Below are 6,162 nucleotides of genomic sequence, written 5' to 3'. Positions count from 1 at the left end.
AAGAAAGTTTTTTAACAGAAAAGTGTCATGACAACATGAACTGGCTAAAGGGAAAGTACAGAAGAAGGAGCAATGAAGAGCTTGCTTTATTTTAAGTATTTAAAAAAATTGCCCTGAATCTTGTTTCTTACTAGAGAAGACTATAACTCACTGTCTGGAAATAAGAATGGGCTTTTTTACATACCAGCAGATAGTACACCTTTCAGTAGCAACTTTCTCATCATCAACTCACATCCAGGTATTTCAGTATTTAAACATCTGGATGTTTACTTGTTTCTGCTGCACTGTAACACTTCTTCCTATAAAAATGTAAGCCATTGAATGGGAGCCAACCCCAGCATTTTAACCTAATCTTTTCTGGATAAGACAAGTCAAGCAAGGTGGTACAGTAAGCTGTGGACAGGTCAATTCCGTTACTTCAAAGCTTTTTTCCTCCTTCCCAGGCTCTCCAGCAGCACTGGATTCCTTCCAGCCCGTGGCGTGAGGCAGCAGGTACCCGTCTGTTCAGCAGCACCCGCCTGCCACCTGCAGGCACAAGCATCACCCCCACCTTCCTTCTCCATCTCTGCCTTAGGTTATTACTGATGGTCACAAGTGATCTTGCATGGAATAGGATGGCCATTTAAAACAGCAGCATTAAGATCCATAATAATGTGAGAGAGAAGCAGTTGTTGTAACAATGACCAAGCTGGAAGAGCACAGTGTGGCATGGAGCTGCAGTACCAGGCCAGTGATCACAAAATAAACCTAAATATTGGAGGGTGGCCTGAGTCAGGATGTAAGTAGAAAATCAGGACTGATAAAAAGGAAGTTTCTACTGATAACATTCAATACAACTAGTAGTAACAACCAGGGTATTTCAATGCCCTCTCTTACTGCTATCCCAAAAGTGGAAACCTTTCACTGTAGCCATCATGATGGCTCACACATCCCTTAGACTATATTGCATTATCTCCTATATCTATCAAGTGCAGACTGCTCCCTTTAGTTTGGGAACACTACAAACTTGGGAACTGAGCCATGCTGACTGGGAGACTAAACACCAAATATGCAAGACAAGCAGTGAACAGGACTGCTGGCCAACTCTGTAAGTATTTAACCTTAGGTAACTGCTACATATAGCAGAACTGGGGAACAAACCTACCTATCCTAAACCTTCAGCTCCAGGACAATCTGTCAGATCTGTAGGAGTAAAATTACTCTGGCATTCAGGATAAAATTAATTCTTCTTTTCAGTGTCACAAATGAAACAGTATACACTCAAACTGATTAGTGAAACTAAACAGTTGCAGGTTGACTGTTGTGCTCCAGCACCATCTATGCCTCTTCACGAGGAATAAATTCCAGCTCCTTTTGAAGATGAGACGCTGCAGTAAACAAAGCCTGCAAGAAACTGCAAAATACCCAGTTCACACTAAAATTCACGATGGTAGGATGTTAACTCTTAAATGCAGCAACTGGAGTATAATGTTCATTTCCAGACATGGGCATTTATACAAGAAATGGGAACCCACCTGTGCTGTTGTACACACCTCATGGAACACTATGCCCTTATCTGAGGAAGATGATACACCCTTTCCCACCACTTCATTTCCCCATATCAAGCATCCTTATTTTGCAGACCTTTCGCTCATTACAGCCCCTGATTTAAATGTCAGCTTTCTTAGCAAGTGTTTACAAGATACAAGTTGGTAATATTACTTAACACGACAAAAGGTTCCTGGAATCAGGTAGAAATGTTTTTACCACAGCTTCACCTGTGCAATCTTCCCTTCCAGTATTTTGCAGGCAAAAAAGCATAAAAACTTTTCAGTGACAAAAACCCAACACAAGCATATACTTTAAAAAAAATCAAAACAGCAATGCTTCAGAATAACAAAAAAACCCTTCTGAAAGTCTCCATGTAATCTCTAACACAAAAAGGAAAATGACCGAAGGTAGCTCATTGAATCATCTACATTCACCAGTGAGTTCTATTGAAGCCAGCAGCTCTAAGCAGTGTTTCAGTCCTGAGTCACCCACACACAAATCCTGGGCAGAGCTAAGATTGTCTCTCCAGCCTTGCTCTGTTATTGGCATATCATTCGAAATTGGCTGCTCTTTATGCTGACATGCAAATAAAGAAAAGCATTCCTGCCACATTCCTAGAAGAACGTCTCACAAACAGCTGGCCCAGAGAAACAAAGCTGGCTACACTGGACTGCAGGAGTCACAGTCCCTCTCCCTTGAAACTGTACAGGGACACCAACAGCACAGCTCAAGGGCATCTGCAGTCTTTGTTCAAGAAAACACCCACACCCTGCTGGAAGTGAAGGCAATCGAATGCATTTTGTGTTAGGATTTACCCACAGCAGAGGGGCCAGCAAGTGGTCTGGGCACACAAGTCAGCTCTCCAGAAGTCAGATCCTTCAGGCTTCTCTGAGACTCAGTTCTAGTCCCATACACTAGACAACCCGTGGCTTACCTCTTTCTGCAGCACAGGGTCTTGGCAGCTGTATTTCCAGGAAATAAAGTGGCTAGAGCTAGCAGCAAGGAGGCAAGAACACATTCCCAGTGGTTGCAAAGACACGTGGCTGTTAACAGTCTGTGGCACATCCAAAGTCAGTGGGAATGGAGAAACGGAAAAAACATGTCACTTTGCCCATGAGTGAGCTCACACACAAGACAGGACTTGAAGTACCATTAAAAACCAGATGAATTCTCAAGAAGTACTGACAATAATAAGATTTCAAGTGCAGCCTTTTTATGCAATCCATATGAAACCGTTCTAGCCTAGCAATGAAGAAACACTAAATGCATAGTGGTCAAACTTTTTTTTTTTCTTTTTTATTTAAAATATCATTATAACCAATTGACATACTAGATAACAATGTATACATTCCAGTGGTGCACATGTAATGACCTATGGCATGAATGAGTAAAAAAACCCACAATGTTCTCAGTAATGCCCCACCAACAGCTTATTTGGAGGGAATAAAGGAAGAGGAAAAGCAGGAAAAAGTATCAAATGTGGGGAAGAAAAAAGAATTACAGTTTTCCCCAGTATTTTTAATGGTGTATCTTCTACTTCATATTTCTTGGGACATAATAAAATTAAGAATATACTTCAAAAGGGGCAGAAGGAATGATCACAATAATTGGGGTGGGATTTTTTTTCTCAACTTTAGTAATAAAAGTTAAAGAACTCTCAAAAATAGACTAGATATTGGGCCTACAAAAGTAATTCATCTGTATGCAAAGCTTACCAAGAATTATTCCTTTTGTAAAATGTAAAGGATGAGCTGACATTACTAGTAAGCTATTTTTACCCTACAAAACCAGACTACAATAATAAAATCACCAATTTACAGCTAACACAATATTCTAGATGTACATTACTGTACACAAGCTATATATTACACATGAACATCTTACGTGAAATATATAAGAAACATACTTACTGATATTGTCTCAACATTGGCCAATAGGTTTGTTTTTCTAAAGGAGGTGTATTTTTCTATTCACATTCAGTGTAGTTCCAATAGCAAGGGTTAGCTTTGCTTACTTAAGAAACGTAGAAAGTTTGTGTGAGGTAGTTCAAGAAAACCTAGCTTAAATTTTTAACTGCAGAATTAGAAACACAATGTGACCTGATTCATAACACATTTCTGTAATGCAGACATATCTAAAGGGGAGGAAGGAGTGAAAGAGACCACTTAAAATACCACTTTTATCCAGTGCCCTAAACTAGGAATAAATTAAATTAATTGAAAATTTGGGTAGGCGGTACAGTCTCATCACATTTCTTCATTAGAACTCTTTCTAATCCTACTGAAAAATGCAGACAGGCTCTCCTTCAACTCCAGTCCTCAACCTAAATATGTAAGAACCAAACCACTGATAGGAAAATAAAATATAACAGCATGGAGAAGCTGCTGCCAACAGCAAACAAAACCATTTCTAGAAACCATAATTCCTGCCCTTTAGCAACCTGAAAGAGTAAGACTGAGTGTAAGCTGAACCTTCTTCCCCCCTTTCCCCCATAATCTTAATTGAGAAACTTTATCACACACTTTGGATTATTGGCTGGGTAGAACCATCCTCCTGTAGGAGCTTTTTGACCATTTTTCTTCATGCACTGTTGAGCTGAATGCCACATCATCCCTCCCTCCCTGCAGGGCCCCTGGCCAGGTGCTCAGTGTTGGCTCCACTGACCATTCCAAGCGGACTGCACGGACCATCCCCGTGGGACCCTCGGACAGCGAGGGGTGCTACTGCTGTGGCCTGGCACCCCCTCAGCACCCACCCTGTGGTGGGGACGTGGGGACTGCACACAGAGACACACACGCAGTCATACGCAGACACCCCCCCACACACATACCCATACACCCCCCGACCAAACAATTTATGATACTCTGTATCTAGCTGGAATTCCTATCCAAAAACATGCCACTGCACCCAGCACAGCAAGGTTCTTCAAAGCTAAAATCCCGAGCAGTGCAGCTCACGCAGGGCAAGTGCTGTGTCTGTTGAGCAGAGCAGAATGAACCAGGGCCGCCCTGGACAGTCAGGCTGGGCTGAGAGTTGCCAGCCCAGCTGCTCACACACACCAACACACAGTGAAACATCAGTTCTGACCCCATTGTCTTGCATCAGCAAAAGGCCTTACAACACAGTACTGCAGCACACCATCATGGTACTCGTTCCCGCCTGCCCCCCACACTTCTATTTCAAATTCTTGAAGAACCTAGTTCTACAAAAGGAGAGTGCTGTTTTATCCTTGATGCATGCCACAGCTCTGACCAAAGGAGGTGGAAATCAATCTCATTATTATTGCCCAACATTTAACCTCACCTGACATAAGAGATCAGACAGCTCATTGTAATTCAATCCCTACCAATTCTCCCATGGATTAGAACAGCCCCAGGAAGTTGCATGCACTCTAGTGAAGCCCACTGTCATGAGAAGATTTTGAAACAGTCTAAAATAAAGCTTAACTATACTTTAGGAATAAAATTGTACAGTGTACTGGACAACATATAATCTAACAAACACTAGACAAAGACAGCTCAACTCCAGTTACCTATTTGTTTGCTATCTGTGGCGGTGCACAACTATCGCTTAAGTAATTTTATATTTCATCAAATAAAAAGGAAAGTTAAGACTAGGATGTTGTTGTGATACTTTGGTGACTGAATCTGACTTTCTTATCTTTGAAATTTGCCACCACTAATTTGCCTAAAAAAAAAAAAAAAAAAGAAAAAAAAAAAAAAAAAAAGCAAACGCAACACTACTACGAAGATAGTGCCAGAAGTGAGCTCTAGGCTTCCACAGGCAAAGCTCTGACCCAACCAAAACAATCCCTTTAACTACTGCCCAATCACACTGCAATGGGCTGCAGGGGACAGTCCTACCTATTCATTAAACCTACCGTGAAAGAAGAAAAGCTCAATTCTCCCTAGAGCTTATAAACTCATTTCAGTGGCTATTTTATTTAGGACACTGGAAAGTGACAGCAAAAAGTATTTTTAAGTTTCAAAATATTTCAATCATCACTGTAATCCAGAGGGGTCTAAAATAAATTTGAATACGAATTATATTTATCAAATTCTGTTTTTAACAGCACTTAGAGGCATCAGAAGTTGCTTTTGTCAGTCTTAACTTCATTACACTGTTGACCACACAGTCATTTGATCCTATATAACAACAGAGAACTGTCATATGACCAAAAATTTTGGCTTAATTCACAGCTTAAACTTTGATAAAAAAATGACAAAATAGACTGTTCTGTTGGTCTCCGTTCAACTTGAGCAGATTTTCTACATTCCAGTGCTAGATGAATCCAAACATGTCCTACCTATTCCGAGGTAATACACAATTTGGCAAGATCCTGCAAAAATAATTGCCTTAACAAATGTGGTTTAGGAAGGCAATATTGAAATATTAGATACAAGTGAGGAAAGCAAAATTACATGCACAAAGCACTTACCAGCAGTCTAGCCAGGCAAGGAAAACAATTGTGCAGTTTATCAATTTAGTCATCTTTGAGACATTACCATTTCTTGTAAACCCTGCATGTTTTTTAAAAAGACATGTTAGATATCAAAAGCATTACTATCACTTCTATTTTTCTGAAAGTTACTGTAAAGACACATTTTCCTCTTTCAGTTAGAACTTCAAAAA

This window comes from Manacus vitellinus, unplaced genomic scaffold (assembly GCF_001715985.3).
Source record: "Manacus vitellinus isolate BGI_N305 unplaced genomic scaffold, ASM171598v3 scaffold_15_pilon, whole genome shotgun sequence".
In the NCBI taxonomy this organism is placed as follows: Eukaryota; Metazoa; Chordata; class Aves; order Passeriformes; family Pipridae; genus Manacus; species Manacus vitellinus.
The sequence above is the reverse complement of the archived record's forward strand: the minus strand, read 5'-3'. Positions refer to the sequence as shown.